The sequence below is a fragment of the Agelaius tricolor genome, unplaced genomic scaffold, assembly GCF_023055355.1.
Source record: "Agelaius tricolor isolate 1412-34295 unplaced genomic scaffold, bAgeTri1.0.p SCAF_6, whole genome shotgun sequence".
In the NCBI taxonomy this organism is placed as follows: Eukaryota; Metazoa; Chordata; class Aves; order Passeriformes; family Icteridae; genus Agelaius; species Agelaius tricolor.
Genome location: NW_027269266.1, coordinates 31,144,060 through 31,157,666, shown reverse-complemented (window position 1 = coordinate 31,157,666; position 13,607 = coordinate 31,144,060). Strand labels below are relative to the sequence as shown.

The 13,607-nt window shown below is 42.3% G+C and overlaps 1 protein-coding gene across 1 annotated transcript in view; it reads left to right on the top strand.

Moving 5' to 3' along the window:
• NPVF (neuropeptide VF precursor) overlaps positions 1-13,607 on the top strand; it is a 133,843-nt gene that overhangs the window by 33,725 nt on the left and 86,511 nt on the right. The gene's annotated exons all lie outside the window — the stretch shown is intronic.

Here is a 13,607-nt window from a genome sequence, read left to right as displayed (position 1 = left end):
AAGATCACTGCTAATGTTCACTCCCACCTTCTGCTGTGTCATTACTTCTGCAGTTAAGTAGTTGTAAAATAGCATCTGTGACACCAGTACCTGTGCTTGTGCATTACAATACCACTTAATGAGACCTTCTTTGGTGTAGCAACTGCTGTTTTGAACAGTTTCTTTTACTTTTGAAGATAGAGCAGGGACAGCATCAATTTCAAATTATTTATTTCAAAAGCTTAAAGTGTCTCCAGCCAATTCCAAGCAGCTGGGTCTGGGACTCAGTGAGCTAACAGGGCATTCCTCACAGAGTCTGCTGACATTTCATTGTAACAGCCAAGATGACACCCCAAACCCCACATGCCATCTACTGAATATTAAAACAAAATGGGATGGATCCCTGGAAAGCAAGGGGGCACTCTCTCTCCCCTTGACGACAAACTATGAAAAAATACTGGGTCTTTAATACTTTCATCTCATTGTCTAGATGCCATCTTTACTGGTATGGGGCTTCAGAGGCATGGCTTGACAATCTCAGCTGCTAAGTCCAGTTATGCCACAGTAGGATTTTAGGACCTGCCTAAGCAGATGTCCAAACCCTCTGAAAAATTATTTTGGTAGCCTTTATTTATTGCATTGCAGACCCCTTGTAACAAGGCAAAAGGCACGACACCTCATTCTGGTTTATTGACATTTCAGATTGTCTCTTCTCCTTAAACAGGAGGATATATATAACAGAGAGCATTGTAGGGTTGGGCTGCATGTGTCTGTGAACAGCAGGAACATCTCTGGATGATAACCAGCATGATGAAAGCTTCATAATGACTTAAAGATGACTCTTCTACCTAAGCAGGTCACAACCTTGGAGTGGTCTCTACAAGGTACCACTTGCTTCCAATCAGATCCTGGCATCAGCTCCAACCAGCCAATTACTCCTTTTCCAAACAAGCTCTCTCAACAAAAAGCATGTGACATTCATTGGTCCATGTGACAATTAGGAACCAGGAGGGCCTCAGTGACCCACAGTTCTGTAACTGAGTTCTTGGTACTCCAAGGACACAAAGGATGTCATTATGACAGTAAACAACACATTTCACTTCAGAAAGCCTTTGGATTAAGAACAAGCTGTGAATTTGGTGGTCATTACTTTTAGATCAGAACAGATCACTATGACTTGACCTTTGATTTTATCTGTGTTGCTGCAGCTGGGAGAAAAGTAACAATGCAGTTTTTAATTAGAAGACCATAATCAGAGAGAAAAGGACATTGCCAGCTGCAATCTATGCCTGTCAAGTAATCTGAGTTTGAAAAAGCCCATGAGTATGAGTGGTACTGCCTGCAAGGGGTACAGCAAACAGAGTACATTATGCTATGCAGTTCCTTATCTGACATTCTTCTGGACAAACTGTGGCATAATTCTGTGCCTTAATGTTCTTCGTTTCTTGTGAAAAAAGGGCAAAGAAAAGCCTTTCTCAGCTTCCTTGAGGCAGACTGACTCCCAGCATTAGAGCCTCATTTGCCCTGGCCAAGCATAAATTGCCCCATTACACTGCACCTCCTCTGCCCTCTGGCAGTGGATTAAGCAAACTCAGCCAGGTTATGGCTCAAGTTACTCTTGTGTGTGTCACAGCACAACACAAACAACATCCTTCTTACCCAGGCCCTGTGTGTGCATGGGCAGTTATTAGGGCAGGCTATGGCCCCATTATCTGGATGGTATCTGTGTACATCATTAGAGACAGCCCCAACTAAGAGAGCACTGCAGCCCTACCTGAGCCGAGTGAAACAGTTCAAGCAGCCCAATGTGTTCCCCAGATGTGCTCCCCTGGACCAGACACTGTGCAAAAGCCCTGCTCAGCCTGGGCTGTGCAGCCCTAGAGGGGACTAATGGCATGGTTTCAGTTAAGCATGTGCTCGAACACTTTCCTGGGCAGGGGCCAGAACTATCCATGTCCTGCTGGACTGACTTAAACCCACATGGCTCCAAAGACATTTGCAAGAGTTCTGCAGAGGTAAATCAAACCCCTAGACTTGGATACAAAGTGAGCTCCATTTTCCTCACACCATCCAGATGTATCCCATAGAAGAAATAGAAATTTACAGGATTTTCCACTGATGGCTTTTTGCCCAGCTCAGTCCTTCTGTGGCTATGAGAGCTGTGGTTAGAGCTGGACCCCAAAACTCTGGCAGGCTGTCATTCCCTCAGAATGTGCAGCTTCATCAAATATAAAATATTTCACAGAACTGATCTGATTTGGCCAAAATAAGGTTTTGGAGGAGAAATGGTAAATATTTGTTCCCTATGTTTTCAATATTTTAAATAATTTTTGATGTCTCATTTTAAAAAAAAAATAAAATATGTGGGCTCTAAGTTATAAATATCACTCTTCAAAAGACAGGATGCTGATTTAATGGTAAATACAGCCAGTTTGGGGTAAGAAGAGAATCTCTTTCAGCATGACAGATCCAGTCATCCAATTTACTATAGAAAATTAGGCAGCATTTCATATAGGTATAACTTCATCATTTTGTTACATTTATTCAGAGAGCCTGAGAGAGAGAGAGTTGTCCATACAGCCAACTCACTCACCCAGCATTGAGGGCTAGGTTGATTCCCTCTCACCTCTGTCTGGAGAAAACTCTTTCAGACACAAACCCTGGAAGTCCTGATAGTTCTAGAATAAACCAACAATTCAACAGTGTCCAATACTCAGTGCAGACCTGAAGGAGGATTCCTGGTGTCTCTAAAAAGGGATGAGCACCCCAAGGGCTCCTGTCCTGGGCTGAAAGAAGCTGCAGAGCACGGGAACTCTGCAATTTGCTGACTGGAGTCAGCTTAAAAAGTAACACCAAGCCAGGGAAATGGGAAGCCTCAGTGTCCCATCAGCCATGCCAACAAGCCACACACAAACCAGGCAAACAGAGCCCACAGTGGAGTGTATTTCCCAGTGACACCTGTTTGGGACACAGCTTGCTTCAACAAGCCTTGTGCTTCACCACAAAACTCTCACCTAGTGCTAACTACATCTCAAGAGAAGAAAAAAAGGAATTAAGATTATTAACATACTTGCAAGTATTGCTTTGTTTTGCTTTTCTCTTATTTCTAAGACAAGTGTTTGGGGGTGAAGGAGGAGGCAATTGCAATTTGAGCAGAAGATAAAGGCCAGAGTCTCAAAATCCTTTGCCAAATGGACCTGCTGCCCTGAACACAGCTTTAATCACAGTAGGACAATGTTCTCTATTGTACCTTAGTGGGAGATCTCTGTTGGCTCAAACAGAATGGATTCCCCTAAAAGAATGAAACGAGATGACAGTGTTGATATTGTCTTTGAATGACCTCCAAAAGAAAATCAGGAAGTGCATACCAAACTTGATTTGAAATGTACTTGTTGTACTGACTGTGGAAAAAAAATAATCAGATGAAATATCCTGATTATACAATTCGCCAATATAGAGTGAAATGGGAAATAGGAAATACATACAAACATCCCTATCCACAGGTTTATATGGTCTTTTCAATTTTCATAAAGCATAGAAGACAATGAATAGCACGGCATTTGAAGTATACAGAAATATTTCTGCAAATCTAGAAGCAGTGAAATGTTATAAAATCCCAATTTAATAGGGTGAGAATTGCTTTTCCTTTTCAAATTGGTGTGTATAATTTTTTTTGCAGTTACTTAATCATCTTCCCATGATTATTTTTAACTAGCATTTTGCTCTCAGACATTTGATTCTTTTCTCTGTATTGAAATCTTTTCAGGCTATTACCTTTACCTTTATCCTATTATATCTGATTTTTTTTAAACAAGGGTCTTTAAAGGTTAGTGTTGCTGCATACTTTCCTTTTTCAAAGTCTAGCCAGATCTGGGCACTGATCAAATGGTTCAATAGTGTCTTCTCATGACTTTTCATTTCCCCCAAGGGAAAAATAAATTCTGCCTTTGGGAACAAAAGGACAGTTCATCAGAGCTGTGAGCTCAAACACTATCCAGAAGCTTCAGGAATAAAATCACACTTTGTGAGATACATCTGTAAAAGCGTGAAACTTTTTTTTTTAATTGAACCCAAGGAATTCTTTCCTAAGAAAAGACTTTTTGACTGTCAAGTTTATCACTGCATTTTTTTTCCATTCTTGGATCATTTATATCACTACATGCCAGAAGGGCACAGGCTATTTTCAAACATAAGGCTTTCCTTCCCTTGACAGCTCAGGTGTGAGACTACAGGGCAAAGGGCTGTTTCCCTTAGCAACTCCCAGCTATAAGAATAATAAGAGGGATGATAAAGATAAGATGAGGTAAACTAAATATAATAGGTCTCCTGGATGAAAATTTCTGAAAATACAAATAAAAGGCAAAAATCTATCTTTTAATTAGCAGGAGGGTACAAAATGTGGCTAATTTAATTTCCAGAATGCAATAGGAAATTACTGTCCTCTGGCTGCTGCTCCATATACTGCCGAAATCAAACCTGATCTCAAGGGGCTGCCTGACAAGGTCCTTGCATTGTCACAGTTTTCATGACTGGATTCAGAGCAAGCCTGAATGGCAGGAAGGGATGCTCCCATCCACGTGTGCACACCAGCAGAGTGGAGGCAGGGCTGCACTGGGAGGCAGGGCTGCACTGGGAGGCAGGGCTGCACTGGGGTGCAGGGCTGCACTGGGAGGCAGGGCTGCACTGGGGTGCAGAGGTGCAGTGGGAGGCAGAGCTCCTGGCTCTCCAACATGCAGTCATGTTTGCAGAGCTCTTGGAGGGTCCTGTCTTCCAGGTGTGCCTCCCTAAAGCCATGGACACCTTGAGCCCCTCTCCTGGTGCAAGGCAGGAACCACCTCCCTGCCCCTCCACGCCAGTGTATGCCAGTATATGCCCTCTTATTATAGATTGGTTTGCTGCATATCTGTAGAGAATTTCATTCTAGAACCATGCTATGCAAACAGCTGCTGCACAGGGAACTCTGACTCTTAATGGTTACAGCAGAGATCTGGGCATTCCCAGAGGTAGGGGAGTCACAACATTTGGGATGGGTGATTTATGCTTGATTGTTTCTCCAAAGAGCAAATTCTTCTGCTTTACTCCCTGAGGATATGGTGGCAGAGATATTTTGCTGCATTTGCAGTCATATCCATCTGAGCTTTCCCTCAGAGGGGTCTTGACAGTCACTCCTGCTTGATCCAGCTCTAAGAGGCACCTAGTTAGTCAAGCTGAAAAGTCAAATGTATCCCAGCATGATTCCCACCTCATCAATCCAGTGTGACCCATTGGATCACATACATGCTGATGTGCCAGTAAAAGCAGAAGCACCAAGACAGAAAACAAAACACTTACTGTTATTACTCTATGAATTTGTACTTTTTGTGATCATTCACAAGCCAAATAAAGCACCATCACAAGGAATTCACATGCAAAGAAGAAACACTTGAGTAGATGAGAGCTTAGTCTGAGACAGTAAGGTGGGGAGGAATAATTGAATCTGCTTCTCCAGACTAGACAAGCTTGCTTGGAGAGCAGGATCATCAACAAGGTGCCTACATCCACAGCTGTTGGTCTGAGGCATATGGGAGCACAGGCTGAGTCTGAGGAGAGCAGACCTGCAGACCTCACATGCAGAAGACAGGAGCACTACATTCAAGTTCTTTCAATGGATGTTCTCCTCCTCACCCCTTTTAACTTCTGCTTCTGGGAGGGAAGAGATGACTTGGTGACTCAGTTACTGCCTAAAGCATGAGAAATACAGTGCTCAGTGTTAGTCTGTATTTCCTTGTCTATCAGCACCATTGGCAATATTTCTGCTATCAGAATGGATTTTATGTTATCTCTGTCCTGTTTGCTGACAGTACATATTCCTGTGTTTTCTCTATACTGTGGTGCCTAAATGGATTAGAACTTTGGGACACAAATTGATCAAGCCCTGTTGGAGCCCTGAGCATCTAATAATACCTCTCCTAAAGAATCCCATACACAAGTCATGCTGGAATCACATCATTCTGAACATGTAAGAGGTTCTTCAACAGAAAAATCATGATTTAGAACACAAACCCTTGTCTTTCTCTTGAACTTAAGTACACAGTTGCTGATTTTAAATAGTACTTGGATTGGTAATGAGATGAATGCTTCTAAAGTCTGATCAGGAAGGTTCAGGGTTAAAAGCTACAGCAAGTAGAAATTGTGCAGGCTGCCAATTATTTCCAGCTGAGATTCCTATGTCAGAGAAAAGGCAGGCTGGTAGGCAAATAGGGATTGGTGTATTTGGAAGAGGGAGAAGGGTTTGGCTCCCAGGAGCTGGTGATTAGTCTAATATCTCTGTTTGGACTCAGGTTTGAGCTGAGTCTGCCAGAAAAAGGGGAAGACAGTTGGAGCAAATTATTTATCCTGAAACCCATCTCAGAGACCTTGGGGAATATTTTTCTGAGCTTTGTAGCAGTAGTATAGTGCTCTTGAGAGATTAGAGATTGGTTGAATAAGCTGCTCACATGTTAACTGAGAGCATTAGGCTGATTTGTCTGAAAGACCTTATAGACAGGGAAAATAAGAGAAATGCTTGTCAAAGAATGGATGAAATTGGTCAATTCTGAGGCTGGTTTCAGCTGTTAAGACTATGTCATGACAGGGAAAACAGTTTCTGCAATGTCAAAGAAATACCTTGGTATTTTTATTATTTTTGAATATTTACTTGCTCTGTCTTCAGTCTAGACTCTTTTGCTTGTGCCTCTTGTAGACACAGATTTAGGATCTTTCCAAGACTGTAAGAGGTAGAAATGAGCTCACTGCAGGGTTCACTGAACAATGGGAAAATGCTTCCCTGCCTTGCAGGATAGTAGAGGAATAATCACAGGTGCCAGATGCTACTGTGTTCACCATTTCTGTCCATAGAGCTTTCCCTCTTTCAGCTGGCACAGAATAAGCAGAAGGTGAGCAGCAGTGACCTTCAAAACCAGAGTTCCCATTCATCCTGTGGAAGTGTCCTACACTGGCACTTGCAAATCCCTACATTTCTCAGATACAAGTCTTTACTCTCTCAGTAACATGACTGAAAATACAGTGGCCACATTTTCATATGTGCTCAATTTTAAGTGCAGTTTTTTCAATCATCTTCTCAGAATAAGTTATCCATCACATTATCATCCCATGAAAGCTCTCAGTGACACAAACCTCTCAAAAGCATACCTGTAGCTCACTTAATGTTGGCCTGGTGTAGAAGCACTCATGAGACAGGCCCAAAGCTGCAATTGCTCTAAGGAGAGGTGCTGCTGCTGCTATTCAGAGCAAACTGGTAAAGCTGATGTGTCATTTTCAAATCATTCTGGCTGACACAAGAAACTTCACAAAATAACGTTCTGAACACAGAAGTAAATTTAGTGTTATCCTTTAGGACTGCCCAGATTCATCAAAGGTACAAATGAAAATTATCACAATTGTCCTCTGGTGATTTATATCTGTCCAGAGTGACATTTGCCATCTCATGGCAGCAAGATTCTGAACTGCTCCTCAGTCACGTCAAAGAGTTCTTCTCATCTGTGAAAGACAGGTATGAGGATGGTAAAATGTCTCATGCATTTAAGTGCAGCATTAGTGAGTCACAGTGGTAGATTCAGGCACACTCAATAAATGGCATGGATTGCTGTTCCCATTACTTTTAAACCAGCTGACTTGTTAGAAAAAGCTGCTCCTTGGAGCTGCTTGGTCCTTTCATGTCTTCTTCCTTCCTTCTCCTCTTCACTGTAAACAAAAATAAAAATACTTCATTTACATTCTTGTAGTCTAAATTGGAAAATCCCATGCTGTAGCAAAGTAGAAAACCTGAATTTTGCAGGAAATCCATTGTTTTAGTGGGTTGTTTTTGCGCATTGTTTCAGCAAGCCTCAAAGCACAGGAAAAGAAAGGAGCAAACAAAAAGAATGGATCTCTGGAGGTATCATGGAACTGAGCACAGAAATACAAATTCTTTCAATTCAGATTCAAGATTCTGGGACTGAAGCTGTATGTCATGTAGCTTGCCAGAATGGTAAATAATCTGAGATACTGGTAGGTATAGATAGATACTGAAAGAAAAGGAAATCACTGAGGAAGTTTTGTTGCTGTTGGAATTTCTGAGAACCAGAGAGTCTCCACATACACATATATGTTACAGGCTCACATAGTCCCACTGAAATCAAATATTTGTGTGTTTGAAGTTAAAATAATGCTTTCCTGCCTTAGTGGATGGAGGCCGGTGAGCTCCACACTTTCCTAAACAATCTTGAGGCAGTTTTCTCCTCTAATTCAGTTCCCATGGCATAAGAAAAAGCTCTCACAGGTTGTCATCTCTGCTTAGCAGAGGCTTCTTTCATGGATAATGTGATGTTAAAGAAGAGATGAGTTGTCCTAGGAATACCTCAAAGCAATTAAGCTAATATGATGAGAGGAGACAGCCCTGGTCGGAGGAGAGACACAACTCCCTCCACCCAGACTCTAGTGGCAAAAGAAGATAGTGTCTGTGTGTTAAGGGACATTAGGCAATGAGTCATTCCTGGCAGAGAATTAAATTTATTAATTTTGATCTACAAGGACAAGAGCCCTCCAGGATCAGAGGGCCTGGACAGAAAAGAAACAAGATTCGTGTCACTTAAGTTTGTAGGCAGGGAAAAAAGATTTTCCACAAATAGACTAAGATGAGGGATTTAGTCTGCAATGCTGCACATAGGAAATGGGTTCCCATACTTACTCAAAGCTGCTTCCTTATGTTATAGCAATTTTTAGGATTAATTGTTCACAACCCACAGGAAAGATGGAGAAAAATTATTCCAATAACACCAAAAAGAATTTTGAAGAAACCACACAGAAATGAAGGTCTAACCCATCCAAACGCTGTCAGCCCATTACTGCCCATATTTGCTTTCCACTGCACCATTTAATGGATGGCAAAATACAGCATGAAGTCTGCCCTGGGACTGGAGTCACTGCAGGCAGGTCTAAGTGGGTTACTTGTCCATCCTCTCTGTGTTTCTGCTGCCCATCACAGCTGGGTTTCCATGATAACACCAGCATAGCTGCAGTACCTGCCTGTTTGCCTGATGCTGTCACCAGAAATGGAATTGTAACTGCAGTGTGAAAAGTAATCATTCTGTTCTCACCTCTGAAAGGGGTTTGCATATTAGCACGTCAGAGCCTTGCTCTTTTTGGGACCAGACTGTCAAGGAGTATCCTCCAGCTGACTGGTGGAAAGCCAGGGGGATTCTAAAGGAGCAGTCTCTGGTATGACCAGAGCTTGGTGCAATAGCAACTCCACCCCAGCTCCCCAAAACACTGGTTTAGAAGCAGCCCCTCTGATCTCACCTGATGTAGCAATTCTGCAGTACATAAAACATGTGTTGTTTTATTACTGTACACAGAAATTTATTCAGAGCTGGACTAGGCCCCATCCACTGAGGTTATCCTGCCACCAGCTTAATCTCCTCTGTAGCCCCTCTCAATTTTAATTGCTTCAACTGAATAGAACAAGAAAAGGGAAATTACAGTTCTGTTCTGCATTTGACTGGAGTGGTGGTCATTACATTAAGAAAAAGGGAAATCCCACCTCTCAGTTCAGCTTTTCTTGTTCTCTTTGTTGTCTTTGGTCTGTATGTGTTATATATACATATATATATATACACATATATATATACACATTATATAAATATACATATATACATATATACATATATATTTTTATATATGGGCTACTTTGTTACTGCTCAAGCAATCAGAACTGTGTCCAAATGTGTGGCAGAAAAAAAAAGCAAAGGAATTCTACCCAGAGGAGCATACTAATTTTATGATGACACAGCACATGCTGTGTGTGCCTGTTCACAGGGTTTTCATTACTTGTCCTACCTACCCAACTGCAAGTTTCTTTTCCCAAACCCTAGCCCTCAGAAAACCTGAGGAACAGAGTTAAGAAGTCAGATGCTAAAAATCCCAACCTAAATGTAAATCCAGTGTCTTACTGTAGATGCTTATAACAACATAAGAAAATCTCTCTCAGCCAGAAAAATTTACATTTTGTTCAGCTTCACTGCTTTTTATGCATATGAGTCCTCTTAATGAATTCACAGTTTTGAAAAATGAGACTTTTCTTTCTCTGTGGTTGGATGGACTTTTCTCCAGAGTTAGCTAAGCAAAAAGCTTCAGATAACCAACTGAGTTTTCTTTTTCTGCTTTCTAATGACTTTGGCCTGAAGTGCTTACAGGGAAAATAAAAATCTGTCAGGTGATAGTCTTAAATCAGGGAGAGGAGAAAACCAAGAGGAAGGAGCCATTAAAAAGCATGTGGGATCCACAGCAGCTTGTTCTGGTGAAGTGCAGCTGGCCATGCCCTCAGAACCCACTGAGCCTCTCCTGGGCTCTAGTGCCTGCGTTAATCATGTACTCATGGTATAAAGCTTAAAACTGCATAGCATATTCCTTTTGTACCACCCAAGAGTAAATAAAGTAGGGCAAGCATATTCTAAATTTATTTGTGATCAGATTTTCTTACCTAATTTTCCCATTTTTTAAATACATCTAGCCTGATTCTGCTTCCCCTTCTCCTTGCTCAAAGTACAAGTGTGACATCAAAGGCCCTGAAGTTGCAAAGTCTAGTGCAACCAAGATGGAAACCATGCCTGTGCTCTCCTGGGATAAAATTTCAGTTCCAATGATGTCAGGACTTTGAGAGACAGAATTTACCATGCAGCCAATTTAAACCCCATTTCTTTCTCTGATGTAAACCCTGACTTATCCATATATAGAGCTGCTCGTTCCATCACTGGATAATTTTTTTTCCAGGATACTGTTCATAAGAAGAGTCTTAAGGAGATGAAAGAAAAAGAAAAGAGGAAGGAGTGTAGTTAAGAGGTTTCCTTCAGCTTTTTACTGGCAGATAAAAGTACAATCCTTGCTGAAACCAGCGATGATTTATTTATTGGTAAAAAAAGGTCAATTAAACTTTATAGTCACTAGTATCCTGTTAAAAAAATAATAAAACTAACACATATATTAAATAATAGGTTAACATTAATGGCAAACAATGTTACCATCTGCCCTGTCAATCAAAGTGTATGCTGAAATTCTTCAGTGAACTGGAACCGCAGAAAGAAAAAGGGATACAGCATCATTATGGCAGCCCAGGCTATAAATTGCAGGCAGTAGATATATTGCTGTGAAAGCTATATCATTCCTTAGAATGAATTCAACCTTCTTGACCTACCCCTTTTCTTCAAAATTTCATCTCTCTATGTGACCACTTCTTGGACTGCTGGTACAGGTGCCTGAAGATTTTGCAGCATGTTTAAAAAGATGAGAAATGACAAATACTTTGACGAATTATCTCTCAAGCCTGGCCATTGCTGTAGCACTTCATGCATTCTGATCAGACCTCTCAGCTGTAATGAATTTGCCCTTGGAGGAGGCTGTGAGGGCAATAAAAGTGGTTTTGCAATGGGGTGAAATCCAGTGATAGTGTTACAGCAGGCAGTACCCAAACCTTTCCTGCTTTTAGCCCAAGCAGGAGGACCAGCAGGGAGGGAGAATGAATGACTGGGAGGACTCACAAGATCAAGGTTAACCAGACCTTTTCATTTATGGAGATTTTTTTTCTGGTTCCAAAAGAAAGAAAAAAAGGAAAAATATATATGCAAGTGATATTCCATGTGCAGTAGAAGTCTGATAAAATGTTACTTCGGGTCAATCAAAATTTTCCACTGTTATGAAATCAAAGCACTTTGGTCCAAGTTTTCCCTTTGAAAGCTTGTCGATGTGTTTCTGTGCGAAAATAATAACAGTGAATTGCATGTGGGAAAAAATCATTTCCAAATTAAAACTGAAAAGATTCCATTCCAAAAATGTTCACAAGGGCCACTTCAACCTTAAGGGAATGCTTTGTTTTGGGACAAGAAGTTCTGGAAACAAAATACTGCCAAAACTGACTTTTTTTTTTTTTCAAAGCAGTGAATAAATGAGAAAAATAATAAAAGAGAAAAAAATGGCGCTTTTCTGTTAGAAGAAACTTTGGTTTCAAAATAAATAGTTTGGCTGTGCTTTGCTGAGCTCCAGCATCATAGTCTGAACCTCAATGTCAGGAGACAACCCTCAGGTGGCATTAGCTGCTGCTAAGGTGACACTGGGGGAAGATCCTGGTCATTGCTGTTAGTTAAACTGCACTTACTGTTGAACTCAGAAATCTCATGTGGGATCAAAATGATATTTGCACCTTGGTGGATATTGCTCAGAAGTGCAATCCAAGCTGGAGCCTGTATCCTTTTCACGCTGTAGACATCCTGTCATTTGGATACAGACACCATAAGTGATATCTGGATTTTATTTTAATTGGCCATCTTCAGCAGCAGAGAAGCAGATCTCTTTTTTGCAGGAGGCAGCTTTCTTTCCTTGTGGAGACCCTGTTGAGGGTCAAATTCTGCCTATGAAAAAGCAGGTCATGATTTAAAAAATAAGTGCTGTTTCCCTATATTTCCTGATATTCTTTTCAATATATTGATATCTAATCCTTTTCTATTTACTGGCCTGATCTGTCTAGGGAAAAGAGATGGAGCGTTATACGTGGCAGTGCCACACACAGATAGAGCATCCGATCAAGATAAATCTCCTAATTTAAGAATTATTTTAATGGGGTGGGAAAGGGCAGCTCAGTTTTGTCACCTCGGCCGGCACCCCCGACATGCACGGCTGCTCTCATTGTGCAGGAGAGCTGTGCCCATCAGCAGGGACATTACTGCCGGCGGAGCAGCTGCAGGAGCTTAGTGACCCCCTCCCACGCGTACACCGCCGGGCCATTTTAATTGCAACCCGCAGCTTAAAGTCTTCATTAAGTTCTCCCCGAGCCCTGCCTCCTGCTCTAAGATCAGCCGCTTGTCGCCCTGACCGGCGGAGCAGCGAGGAACATCTGCAGTTCAAACGTGATGCATATGCAACAGCGGGCTGCAGATTAAAGGTCAGCGGGCTCCTCCGACACCCGGGCCCGTCCCTCCCTTGCAGGGTGTCTGGTGTCCTTTGTTCGCAGCCCTAGACTTCCTGCCAGGCTTTCTGCCCGCTTGCTCAGCCCGGGTGCTGCAAGGCTGGCGGCACCTCCGGAGCTGCCCTGGCCCGGGGGCTGCCGCCGGCCAGCAATCGGGTCCTTCCCTCGGCTGCTTGTCGCAAAGCCCAGGGAGAGCATGACTGCAACAGCTGCAGTGCCGGCTCGTTCATGACAAATGGTCCTGTCACTCTTCTTATTGATTAGCAATGTTATGACATTTCCCTTCAAAAACACAGATGTGGCACGGGCAGCGACAGGAGCGCAGCTCTGGGAGGAACATAATGTTTGTGTTGTTCCCATTCTCCTCTCTGCATCTGTTCATATCCATGGCGATGCTTTCATGCACCGATTCTTTTATCAAGAAGAAGCAGTGCGGGAGAAGGTGAACCCTGTGCCTGGGTTAAAGGCAAATATGGCTTGTCACACCAGGGGACTTGAGAGTGCAGATGACAAGCGTGGTTCTTCCCCTGCCAGAGCAGTGTGCAGGGAGACAGCTGGGGGCTCAGTCAGGCTGGGGACCTGGTCTAGCTGGTTTATTTAAAAGAGAGTGAAGGTGAGTTGAATCCATATGTGATTTCAGAATCCTTTTGAGAGG